This window comes from Pygocentrus nattereri, chromosome 3 (genome assembly GCF_015220715.1).
Source record: "Pygocentrus nattereri isolate fPygNat1 chromosome 3, fPygNat1.pri, whole genome shotgun sequence".
Lineage (NCBI taxonomy): Eukaryota > Metazoa > Chordata > Actinopteri > Characiformes > Serrasalmidae > Pygocentrus > Pygocentrus nattereri.
Window position 1 is genome coordinate 14,504,948 of NC_051213.1, and position 14,390 is coordinate 14,519,337.

Genomic DNA, 14,390 nt, shown 5'->3' on the forward strand with positions numbered 1-14,390 from the left:
ATTTAGCAGTGCAAAACCATGCTTTTTTGTTCAGTTTATTAAAAAAAAAACACTTTATAGATGTTTTGGCATTTATTTATTCATTGTTCAAATTTCAAGACAGCTGTTGTGAACAGTGGCTATTAAACAAGACATTTAGACCTATCGAAAGGCTAGTTATTCACTAATCAGACCTTCACAATGCAGTTAGTTGTGTCATCAGTATGGAAAACAAGTAGTTGGGCCTAATCTCTATCTCACTAATAGTATTGGACAATCTGGAGTGTTTGCTGATTGTGCTGGCAAAACGATATATAACACTCTAGGGTTACTTGTAATTGGGGTGTTTGTATTTACTGTTAGAAAATGTATCAAACAAGGCAAAAATAAGTGCAGAGTTAAGAATGAACCTCTTTTGCTTACATTTGGTCTAACAAATAGACCAAATGTAAAAAAAAAAACAAAAAAAAAAAAACAAAGAAAAAACAGTAACACTTTACTGTAGGGCACAGTTCATAAGGGGAAATTCCACCTCCACATTTAACCCCTCCGTGAAGTGAAACAGCACATACACACTAGTGAATACACACACACTAGGGGGCAATGAGCACACTTGCCCGTAGCGGTGGGCAGCCCTATCCACGGCACCCGGGGAGCAATTGGGGGTTAGGTGTCTTGCTCAAGGACACCTCAGTCATGGACTGTCGGCACTGCACTCTCAGAAAAAAAGTCACTGGGGTAGTACCCTTCTTGTCACTGGGGTGGTACCTTTAGTCAGGGAACATAATTGTACCATAATCCACTGAAATTATATTTTAAGTTGTACTGACTCCACGCACCCCGAATCATCTCCAGGCTTTTTACTAAATGGTTTATAAAAAGATACAAATGTCTACTTTTCCACTAGGAAAAACTTATTTAAGGTACACAATTGGGCCTTAAAATCGCTGTTTTACCTTTGAGGGAACGTTTACACTGTTTGTACCTTGATGACAACCATGTACCTGCATGGTCCCTTTATTTCTAACAGTGTGGGGATCGAACCAGCAACCTTCCAGTCACAGGGCCACTTCCCTAACCTCCAGCCCACGGCTGTTGGAATAGGCATTTATAAACATTTATGTAGATCTATGTCAGTCCTCATGACAAGCTTATGTAGATGACATGTAGCCTTATTAACCATACCCTACAGTAAAGTGTTACTGAAAAAACTTACAGTGCTAGATACCAGTGGCAAAATGCTATAATCAGTATTATAATAGCATGTTAGCACTAAGCTAACAGTGATTCACACTTTTTTTACTATTCTTGATTAAACACATACATTTTAAATTTATAAAATATGTTTCATGTTTTATTTGAAGGTGGCAGCACACATACTACCATATATTTTACCTTGTAGCAGTTTTACAGTGACTTTGTAAAGATTCCTGACATAAAGCTGCCAGTGTTTTCTTGTTCTAAAATCTGACTGAAATGCATTAGACAGACTACCACTCATACTCCCAGTCTGTGGCATCTCTAGGATGGCATAGAAGGCATAGATTAACATTTTTCTCAAAAATGTGGTCTGAGCCATTAGAAATTAAAAAATGACTGGTTGATTCCATTATCAGTTCCTCGTCATGTTAGTGGTTAATCTGATCTAGGCCTTCTGTTCAGCTCCTGAAGTCCTAAACAACGGGAGAGTTAACTTAGATGTATCTACCTAGATATTACAAAAAAAATCCTTATTGGACAACTTTCATTGAAAAATTAACAATAATATAAGAATATTATTACAATACTTGGAGAGTTACGAAACAACAAGCATGATGATTATATTAAATAAAATTAGAACTAAAAATCTCAGAGAAATCAATAAGCCTTCTCTAAAGGCTTATAAGGCCCTGAGGATTCCCTCTGCTGGTTGCCTTATCTCTGAGCCCACAATCAAACAGCACTTCCACTTCTGTCAACAACCAACAGACAGTTGTAACTGATAATGTACAAGAATACATGCATTATGAAGGTTATTGATTTCTTAGTAGGGGAAGGGATCACTGTAGAAAACAAAGTGAACATTGATTTATGCTCTTGTAAATAACATTTCTATAGGAACAAAAAGACTGTCCAATGTTGTCCTATTGGAAGGTGCCATAGTATTACACAGAGGAGAAATAATAAATGACAGATCGTTCAATCTAGGTTTGAGGGGGTGACATGTTTATTTAAAACTACTGACCTGAGTGAAATGCATATATAATCAACATGTGGCCTCATGCCCCTGCCTTAGCTTGAAATACATTTGTTGTGTGTGTCTCAAGAACATAGGAAGCATGTAAAGGTAACAAAGGAGATCATAAAAATAAAGAATTAGAAGCTCCGCCAGCTCGCAGTAGTTATAAAACCTGGAAGCTGCCGCTCGTACGCTCTTTGAATGCTGGCTTGGGACGTGGAGAACTATGCGCGCATGTGTGCCAGGGTGTTGTGTGTTGTGCCTGAAATGCCAAGAAGAGGCACTTTGAGTGATCTATCCATCACAGGCTGCTGTCCACAGAGAGAGCAGGGGAAAAATGGGTGCTCACATCCACAGGAAGTGCAGCTTTTAGCTGACCTTGGGAAGCCAGAGCTTTAAAAACACACAAGATTTATGTGAAGCTGTGCATCGCTTAAGTGATAGGCCTGCTGCTTAGAGTTGGATTGGTGCAGAGAGAGAGAGAGAGAGAGAAAGTGTGAGAGACCTTGATTTAAGCATTCAAGTATTCATCCTTCAAGCAAACCAGAAGAGAATGAGCTGAACACTTGGTTTTCTTAGCATACAGGGTACGTATATATCTAATTTGTATTTATATGGTGTCCCCAAGTGTTTGCCTACCTTTGACAGTTCTAAAAAAAACTTACTATAATAGCAATTATTCCCTTAAAATTCCAGGTTTATGCCATACTCAGGCATATTATTCAGTAACCACAGAGACTTTCATGCAAACTAGCTGAGTTACAGAAGTGTCTAGTTCAACTTTGGACCCTCCGGTGGGTCTTGGCTATTTAAGGGGTTAACCTCAATAGTCTGCCTTTAGTATGGTTGAAGCTTGACATCGTAACAATAGCAGAACCCATTTTCAAAAAAGGTTTAATATGGAACCCTGTACAACATATTGTTCATCTGTAGAGCAATTGCCATTACTAAAGAAACTTTATATATGGGTAGTAACACTCTGCATTTACTCTCTAAGAGTTTTAATAGAGGATCAAGTAACATTTGAGTGGTGGATCATTCTCAGCACCGCAGTAACACTGATGTGGTGGTGGTGTGTTAGTGTGTGTTGTGCTGGTTTGAGTGGATCAGACACAGCAGTGCTGCTGGAGTTTTTAAACACCTGAGTTTTCACTGCTGGACTGAGAATAGTCCACCAACCAAAAATATGCAGCCAACAGTGTCCTATGGATGATTAGCTCATACTGTACAGCAATAGATGAGCAATGTTGTTGTCTCTGGCTTTACATCTACAGGGTGGACCAACAATGCAGGTGCATCTAATAGAGTAGACAGTAGGTGGACAACTCCAGCAGCACTGCTGTTTCAGATCCACTCGTACCAGCAAAACACACGAACACACCACCACCACCACATCAGTGTTACTGCAGCACTGAGAATGATCCACTGTTTGAGTACCTGCTGTCCTGACCACTGAAGAACAGGATAAAACGGGGTTAACAAAGTATACAGAAAAACAGATGGACTACAGTTGTAACAGTTGTTGTTTACAGTTGTAAAAGTCCACAGTAAGTGAAAATGGACAATGAGCGTAGAAACAAGGACATGATCATAATGTTATGCCTGATTGGTTGGATGGATGGATGGATGGATGGATGGATGGATGGATGGATGGATGGATGGATGGATGGATGGATGGATGGATGGAAAAATAATGTACATTTATTCTGTTATATTTGTCTACATTTTTCTTGTTACATTTTTAAATCATTTTAATTCATTATGCATTGTTCTTTCATCCTTCATCCTGATTAGTGTCTTTGTTATTGCTAGTTACATCCCCCACACCTCAGTCAAAATTCACATTTTACAAGACTTTACAAGTTGACTTCTATCTAATTTATGAAAGCAAAGCACTGATTCCACCACATAGCAGGACAGCTATAATGGCTGAAGTGGTTGGTGATTCTGCAGAAAGAAATCCAACTCTGGTACCTAAAAAAATGCAGCCAAATCTATACATCACTACATCACCAGGGACAACTGCATTGAAATGTGAACTATTGTTGGACTATGTTATTATTGTGTATTACTGTGTTGTTGTTAATGTGAAGTAACTAAAAATAATTCCAAACAGATTAAAATGATCAAGTTAATTACTTTCCATTCACTCAGTGGCCAAAAGAACTTTGAATGATTAATAACTCCCCATAATCCTATTATTTGTCTATTTTAAAAAAGCAACAAAGTCCAAAGAAAAAAAAAAACCTAAACTCATTTCAAAAAGTGCCTGGTAGGTGAACTTTCAGCTTTTCTTAGTTCTCTGGGAAAAATATGTTGACACATGTCAAACCTCAATTAACAAACGAGCATCATGTACATCACATGTATAAAACTGAGCTGCATCAAGGACAAATGACTTGGGATCTGCATGTGGGAATATGCACTCCTGAATTAACATGATCAAGATCGCATTCTAAGAATGATAACCCTGGACTCGTTGCTCCGATGCCACAGTACCAGTTACTGTTCAGTATACAATCCAGCTTCTTTGTCTTGCATATAAAACAGTGAAGCATATACAAGGGGCAACAGCTGTAGACACTACTGAATTAAGTCTAAGATGCCTGCAGCTAGAATGGCTGATTGGAGTTGCCCAATGTTTTACAAATGTTAGCAAGGTTAATTAGCATCTATAACCCCATTTTCTGACTTCTGTAATAAAATTCTGCCTCAGTCATGTTGCACTTATCCATAAACATTTGTCAAGGCAAATTTGACATTTTTATATTGCTATAGACCGAAGCCCACAGACAGTGCAGTGACATCAACCAGAAAATACTGCAAATATTTACTCAGAAATGAACATCATGCTACTGCCACACAAGTAGTTATGATGTTGAGTGAATGAGCAATGCCTACCAGTAGTTTACCCTTTGCATGATGCTTAATAGCATAGCTTTTAGGTTTGTGTCAACTTGAGTGAGTTGTTTCACCTCAAGCTAATAACCCATGATAAACAAGAAACACTGGCTCATCATCTAACTGAGCAAGACGTTTTCAGCTTAGAGGCTCCCCATAGTTCCTGTAAAGACTTTGTATGAATTATGTGTGTGCTTGTTAACATTTATATGCCCCTTTACCCTGGATCTGTAGAAAGTGTAAAGAAAATTAAACATTGCATGCACTCAAAGTCACTCTGGAACTTAACCAGCGACTGATGTGACAAACTGATGATTTTACAGGGAATATAGTTGTTGTTTGTACCTTGCATGTAGTATAGTATGTTGTATGGGCGCACATAGTTGCACAATAGTATACTGACCATAGTGGGCATAAAAGTAACTTACAGGAGAAAGATTAAAATAACTAACAGCTTCTGTCAAGAAAAGGACATAGACAAAAAAAAGAACTTGTGCAAATCAAATAAAGAAGTTGCTGGTGTTCTCAGAACAGACCTTCGGCATCACTGCATGAATTTGGGATTACTTGGATTGTGAGAAGCAGAAATAAAATATTGAACTTTAGATGTGCAGAAAAATACCCTGCACTTTTTCTTTAAAAAGAAACTGAAAGCAAGTTTCCAAAAATAATGGAAGCTGTAATAAAGGCAAAGAATGACAATTACTGAAAAATGCATGCTCACTAAGCATTTTATTAGGAACACCTCCTTGTTTCTACACTCATTGTCTGTTTTATCAGCTCCGCTTACTATGTAGGTGCACTTTGTAGTTCTACAATTCTCAGCATACATTTTTACCCTGTTCTTCAATGGTCTGGTTCCCCATAGGACCACCACAGAACAGGTATTATTTGGGTGGTGGATCATTCTCAGCACTGCAGTAATACTGACATGGTGGTGGTGTGTTGGTACTAGTGGACTTTGCGGCAGAAACTGGCTCTTAGCACATGGAAATGTCACTGGGGGGGAAGGAGCCGGAGCTTGTGCGGGAGGTTGAGAGGTACCAAGTAGATATAGTCAGGCTCACCTTCACCCACAGTGTCGGCTCTGGAACCAAACTCCTTGATAGGGGTTGGTCCCTCTCCTACTCAGGGATTGCACAGGGTGAGAGGTGACGGGCAGGAGTGGGAATACTCACGAGTCCCCAGCTGGTGGCCATGCATTTGGAGTTTGTCCCGGTGGATGAGGGTCGCCTCAATGCGAATTAAAATCACAGAGAGGAAAACTCTGACTGTTGTGTGGGCTTATGCACCTAACAGGTCAGAGTATTTGGCCTTCTTGGAGCAAGTGGGCAGGGTTCTGGAAAGGGTCCTGCCTACAGACTGTATAGTCTTACTGGGGGACTTGAATGCTCATGTTGGCAATGACTGGGAGACCTGGAGAGGCGTGATTGGGAAGAACGGCCTGCCTGATCTAAACCCGAATGGTGAATTGTTATTGGAATTCTGTGCCAGGCGTGGATTGTCCATAGTGAACACCAAGTTTGAAAACAAGGATGTTCATAGGTGTACATGGTACCAGAGCTCCTTGGGTCAGAGGTCAATGATCGACTTTTTTGTCGTTTCATCTGACTTGGGACCATATGTTCTATACACTCGGGTAAAGAGAGGTGCTGAGCTGTCAACTGATCACTGGTGGTGAGTTGGATCAGATGGCAAGGAAAACTGATGGCTAGACCCGGTAGACCCAAGTGAATAATGAGGGTGTGCTGGGAACGACTGTTGGAGGCCCCTGTTCGGAATGATTTCAACTCCCACCTCCAGTGGGAGTTTTCTCATGTCCCGGGGGAGGTTGGGGACATGGAGTCTGAATAGACCCTGTTCAAAACCTCCATTGTGGAAGCTGATGGGCATAGCTGTGGCCAAAAGCTTGTGTGTGCCTGTCGGGGCAGTAACCCAAGAACCCCCTGGTGGACAGTGGTGAGGGAAGCCGTCAAGCTGAAGAAAGAGGCCTTTAGGGACTGGATGGCCCGAAGGATGCCCAAGTCAGCAGAGAGGTACCGACAGGCAAAAAAGGTGGCAGCCACATCAGTGGCAGAAGCAAAATCCAGGGCGTGGGAGGAGTTTGGCGAAGCCATGTAAAAAGACTTTCGGTCGGCTTCTAGGAGGTTCTGGACAACTGTCCGGTGACTTAAGAGTGGTGGGGCTGGCTGCGCCCAAGCTGTATTCGGCAAGGGTGGAGAAACTCTGACTTCAAATGAAGATATTGTCAGTTAGTGGAAGGAGCACTTTGAAGAACACTTTAATCCAGGAGATATGCCTCCTTCACATGCCAATCCAGTCTACATATTTTTTGTTGATTTGGAGAAGGGAGGTCCTCCGGGAGTGTGGGGTATCGGGGCTACTACTCTGGGCTATTCGATCTTTGTACTCTCAGAGTGAGAGCTGTGTTCGTATACTCAGCATTAAGTCAGACCCTTTCAGTGTTAACGTTGGGCTCCTGCAGGGTTGTGCCCAGTCTCCACTCCTGTTCGTGATATTCATGGACAGGGTGTCAAGGCATAGCCATGGTCAGGAGGGCATTATGTGTGGAGGCCAGAGGGTCGTGTCTCTGCTATTTGCAGACGATGTTGCTCTTTTGGCTGAATCACAGCGATGCCTCCAGTGCTCACGGGAGCAGTTTGCAGCTGAGTGTGAATCGGTTGGTATGCGGATCAGCACCTCCAAATCTGAGTTCATGATCTTAGCCCAGAAAAGGATGGCATGCCCACTCCAGGTATGGGGAAAGGACTTGCCCCAGGTGGAGGAGTTTAAGTATCTTGGGGTCTTGTTCATGAGTGATGGGAAGAGGGGTCGTGAGATCGGCTGCAGGCTGGGACAGGCAGCAGCAGTAATGCAGTCACTGTACCAGACTGTAGTGGTGAAGAGGGAGCTGAGGCAAAGCACTCTGTTTACTGGTCAGTCTACATCCCGACCCTCACCTATGGTCATGATCTGTGGGTAACGGTGCCTTTGCCTTCTACACTGTAGACTGGGGTTCAGTCCCCCACCTGGGTAAGAACCCTACACTATAGCAATAAGAGTCCTTGGGCAAGACTCCTAACACTACCTATGCCTACCTGTGTAAAGCAATCAAATTGTAAGTCGCTCTGGATAAGAGCGTCAGCCAAATGCTGTAAATGTAAATGTAATGACCGAAAGAATGAGATCGTGAATACAAGAGGCAGAAATTAGCTTTCTTCGCAGGGTGGCAGGCTACACTCTATTTGATAGGGTGAGGAGCTCGGCCATGCGGGATCCGCATTGAGAGGAGCCAGCTGAGGTGGTTCAGCGTTTCTGATTCGCATGCCCCCTGGACGTCTCCCACTGGGGGGGTACCAGGCACGGCCTACCGAGATAAGACCCCGGGGTTATCCTAGGACCTGCTGGAGGAATTACATCTCCAAGTTGGCCTGGGAGCGGCTTGGGCTCCCTGGAAATGAGCTGGAGGAAGTTGCGGGGGACGGGGTCATCTGGGATTCTCTGCTCTCCCAACTGCTACTGCAAACCCTGTCTGAATTAAGCAGTTAACGATGATGACGACAATGATGATGATGATGATGATGATGATGATGACTTAACAAATGGATAGTATTGTGGCGTGGTGGAGGAGGGAGAGACAGTGAACCGATCCATTTTGACAGGAAAAGGCTCTTTTAATTCGATGCCTTAGCAACGTGGACCTCTCCCCCACATAGCACACGAGGGAATGGCATCAACAACAATACAACACACACACACGGCAGGTGACAACTTATACAGTACAACTACATAAACCGATAAAGGAGGACTCAAGCTACATAACACACATAACCAAACTCATAACTAATAAATACATGCGCCAACATTACACATAACAGGAACCAAAACCGGAGCCGCAGGGGCTCATGGGAAGTAGCACCGTCCCCCTTTGGGCCGACGCTACAGTATAGAGTAATGGTTAATGCTGCTGCCCCTTGTAGATAGGGTTTAATTCCCTGCCTGGGCAAACCCACCAAACTCTATCAAAAAAAGTCATTGGACAAAACTCATAATACTACATTCACCTACATCTGAAACATAAGTTAACATTGTAAATAGTCCCAGACAGGAGTGACTGTTTCTAAAAGCAATGCATTCATACTTGTCCTTTAATCAAAACCAGGTCAATCATGAAAGAAACCGTTGAAGACAAGTGACATATATTCAATACAAGCAAAAAATTTGTGGATTAAAGCTTGCAGTTGACAGTAAAAGGTTCAGAAGCCTGTTGTGTACAGCTAGAGCAGCTGTAGCTAAGCATCAGCTGATCAGAGTTTAAAACAACAAAATGAACTAACAGTGTTTAAACAATCGCATTTCTCTATTTCTCTTTCTTTCACACAACACAGCTTTGCTTGCTTGTGAGTTTCCCTCTAATTAGAGAGGACAGAGATTTGCCATCTTTGTGCAAATCTACATCAGACTCTGAGGCATCTATTGGCCATTTTGAAGAAAACTTTTTTCAAAGAGTTGCCTCCCGCTCTCCTGAGGCCTTGACAGCACTGCGTTCAACAATGAAACCGGCCAATAATTGCTTTGCCTGAGGAGGTAGCATGTCTCTCAGCTCCACTCACACGCTAGCACAGACAACGCACGGCCCTGGGAGACACACAGACACTCATGTCTACAGGGCAAGAAGACAACTGACAAAAGCACTGTGGGGATGCTTTCTGTACAGTCAACAAACCAGAGGAGAGAAGTATGAAGACTTTTTTGGCCTTTTTCCTCCTTTTTTTCTCTTTTCTGATTGTGTTTTTAGTGCTAGGATGAACAGGTCAGTATGAGTATGGTTTATAGCAGCTGTTCATACATGTGAAAATGAGACTGCATCACTGCTGTCTGTCCATGTTTTTGTACATGTATTCAATGACAAGCTACTTGCACATCTACACTGCTCAAAATATTTGATGTCATTAGCTTTTCACAAAAATGACACTTGTTGTGGTTTAGCATTGATAGCCTACTAGCATTTAGCAATAATCAACCATTTCTTTATTAGGGCCATCGTTTTATACCAGTCATAAACCAGCCATTGGCGGTGTACTTTGTGTACTTCTGGTGCTGGTACCAAGCCCAGATAAATGGTGAGGGTTGCGTCAGGAAGGGCATCCGGCATAAAACTTACATAAAACTGCCAAAACTATCATGTGGATCACAAATATGATTGCCATACCGGATCGGTTGAGTCCCGGGTTAACGACGACCGCCTCCGGTGCTGTTGACCAGCAGGGTGCCAATGGAAATTGGACTACTGTAGGTCGAAGACCATCAAAGAGGAGAGGAGGAAGGCGGGTTAGAAGGCAGCGAGAGAGAAGGAAAGGCAGGAGTGTGGAGGTTAGAGTAGGGATTCTGAACATAGGGACAATGACTGGTAAAGGCAGAGAGCTTGCAGACATGATGGAGAGAAGGAAGGTAGATATTCTGTTTGTCCAGGAGACCAGATGGAAAGGAAGCAAGGCCAGGAACATTGGAGGTGGATTCAAACTCTTCTATCATGGTGTAGAGAGGAAGAGAAATGGAGTAGGGATAATCCTAAAGGAACAGCTTGTGAAAAGTGTTCTGGATGTAAAGAGAGTGTCAGATAGGATCATGAGCCTGAAGTTGGAGGTTGATGGTGTAATTTTGAATGTGATCAGTTCATATGCACAACAGGGTGGTTGTCAGATAGAGGAGAAAGAGGAATTTTGGAGTAAGATGGATGAAGTGGTAGATGGTGTCCCTAGAGAGGAGAGATTAGTGATTGGTGCAGACTTCAATGGACATGTTGGTGAAGGGAACAGAGGGGATGAAGAGGTGCTGGGTATGTATGGTGTGAAAGACAGAAATGTGGAAGGTCAGATGGTGGTAGATTTTGCAAAGAGAATGGAAATGGCTGTGGTGAACACGTATTTTCAGAAGAGGGAAGAACACAGGGTGACATACAAGAGTGGAGGGAGGTGCACACAGGTGGATTATATCCTTAGCAGAAGATGCCACCTAAAGGAGATTGGAGATTGTAAAGTGGTACCAGGGGAAAGTGTAGCAATAACCAGAGAGATGAAGGAAGTAGGCAGGAATACCGTGAGGCTAGTCGCATAGCGAAAAGAATGGTGGCAAAGGCTCAGGCCTATGATGAGCTGTATGAGAGGCTGGACAGTAAAGAAGGAGTAAAGGACTTGTATCATTTGGCTAAACAGAGAGATAGAGCTGGAAAGGATGTACAGCAGGTTAGGCTGATAAAGGATAGAGAGGGAAATGTACTAGTGAGTGAACAGAGAGTGTTGAGTAGATGGAAGGAGTACTTTGAAGAACTAATGAATGAGGAAAACGAGAGAGAGGAGGACAATGGGGGGAGAGATAGTGGATCAGGAATTGCAGAGAATTAGTAAGGTGGAAGTGAGGGCAGCTTTAAAAAGGATGAAGAATGGAAAGGCAGTTGGTCCAGATATACCTGTGGAGGGATGGAGATGTTTAGGAGAGAAGGCAGTGGACTTTTTAACCAGGTTGTTTAACAAAATCCTGGAGAGTGCGAGGATGCCTGATGAGTGGAGAAGCAGTGTACTGGTCCCCATTTTTAAGAACAAGGGTGATGTGCAGAGCTGCAGTAACTACAGAGGTATAAAGTTGATGAGCCACACCATGAAGGTATGGGAAAGAGTTGTTGAAGCAATTCCTGATTATGTGTGGTTTCTTCTTTGCATTTAAGAGTTTTAAGTAGTGTTTATGGATGCAGCGACAAACTGTTTTCACAGACAGTGTTTTTTAGAAGTGTTTCTGAGCCTATGCAGTGATTTCCACTACAGAATCATGCCTGTTTTTAATGCAGTGCCATCTGAGGGGCCCAAAGATCATGAAAAGCTAGAGTTCTTTGCTATTTTATGTTGAGAAATGTTATTCTCAAATTGTTGCACTATTTTATTGTGTGGTCTTTCAGAGTTGTGAACCTCTCCTCATCTTTACTTCTGAAAGACTCAGCCTCTCTGTGATTCTCTTTTTATACCCAATCATGTTACTGACCTTTTGCCAATTAACGATCAGGTGTTTTTTAAGCATCACACAACTTTACCAGCCTTTTGTTGCCCCCATCCAAACTTTTTGGAACATGCTGGCATCAAATTCAAAATAGGCAAATATTAAAAAAAAAAACTATAACATTTCTCATTTCAACATTTGATATGTTGTCTTTGAAGCACTTTCAATGAAATATATGGTTTAAATGCGCATCATTGCATTTTGTATTTTTTATTTACATTTTTCAAAGCCTCCTAACTGTTTTGGAAATGGGGTTATGCTAATGTAATGCGGGTACACATTTCTGCATTCTTTGGCAGAAGGAAACTTCTCAGTATCACTGATTCGTTATTGTAGAAGATGTGCTAACAGTTGACATCTAGTACTTAAGTTTTTAAAACCATTTGGTAAGATGTTGCCAATGGCCAACAGAAGTCAAGAGCTTTGAACAGGGGAAAATGTTCACTATGGTAGCAGCATGATTGCAATCGTAGAGCGAGCTTCAGCGTGAAGACCATGCAACCCTCAAAATCCATGTCCATAACAAAACAAAAATGAAGAATGTCAAGCAGGGATGGATGTTTTCTTACTCGTACACAGCATCTGCCAAACCAACAAGCCATTATAAGCAAAGAGCCAAGGTTGTAAATGAAAGCTAGCAAACCTGTAGACTTTTTCTGGAATCCCCCTGAAACAGTAAATGAAACCTCACAGAGACCCTTACTGTCAAAAATGTATTACAGCTGGTGTGCCTCTACATTGTACATCATGTGTACAGTTTGAGGTTAGGAAGGGTTTCGTTTAGCTTGTTGCACAATGTTGTATGTGATTTCCACAATTCTGAGCATTTGCCAACTCACTTGTTGCACATCAAGTCACTGTATCTGTAAATCATCTCTTTTTTTCTGAGAGGAAATAGTTTTTTGTTTTTTTTTGCTGAATGGATTAATGTGAAAGTTTTGGTACTGCAGTTGCTTCCCATGAACAGCCACTGCAATAGCATGTTATTTAGATTGACAGAGTGCAGCATCTTCCTGTCCTTGAGTGAGTAGGGCTTTAAAAGCTCCTGCATATGGACCACCTACAATGTCATTTAATACTTCAGCCCATTTTCAATTCTTAAAATTTTCTTCAACTGTCATTCCCCAGCACAAAGCCTTGCTGTAAGCTTTCTATCCACCTATACATTAATACATTTTAAAACGAATTCCCACATACATTTACCAACAATACAGTTCCCTTCTAGCAAGTCGAGTCCATCCTGAATGTATCTGTCAATTGAGCAAATGTGACAAAAGGAAAAATTGCTTAGCTTTGGTCACAGAATACATTTTCTCAATGGATGATGAACCTGGTGCGGCAGCCACCTGCTACGGTAATGAAACAGTGATGGAGTTTCAGCTCAGTCTGGTGAGGAGGCAGATATGCAGACATGTGTATGATTCTCGGCATACGCCTCTGTCAGAGGCAACGGCCTGGAAATTGCTTTTAAACCCCTAGGTGCATGCTTATTTCGCAGTCATGCTTAAAAAGGCAAGAACCCAATCTTTAAAAAAACCCTCCCAACTCGAAAACAGCTTAGAGCAAGAGACACATCAAAATCAGGAGCCGAGCGAGGGAGAGAGCTGAACAAGAAATCACAGTCCATTGTGAAGCCATGGGGCACTGTGTGCGTCAAGGTACATGCAAGTGTAATCCCATAATTAAGTGAAATTCCTCATAAGTTTAGGGCAAAGGAGCACAGCTTGACAGTTCTATTAAAAATAAGAATGGAATATATTAAGGTGAAGTGAGCTCTCCTTTTGTGTTTCATCAGAGAGAAAGTTTTATGACCTTACTCCAGTTTTATTCTTTCTTTCTTGCTTGCTTTCGTTTTTTTGGACATAATCATGCTGAAGAATGCAGTCTTCGGTAAAATGATTGCAGTCAGGATTCCTGTCAGTATGAAATGCAAGACTGATTTCCCAAAAGCACTGTTGTGCAAAGAACACAGGAAGATCAAGAATGATGAGAAAGATGCATTATGTTTTTGGAAAACTGTGCCGGGGTTGATTCATAGGGCTTTGGAGGTCACATACATTATTCATCTGTTGGTATAATGGAATGAATGTGTGAATTCATGTTATTGTATGTTTTTGAATGGCATGGACTTCAGTGATTCTTGCTTTGTCCTTACTTTAGTATTAAGGAGTCTAGTTTTCTGGACAAGACGTAAATTGATTTAAGGCAGAAATATATCATTACTTATTATAGCTTTAAAAAT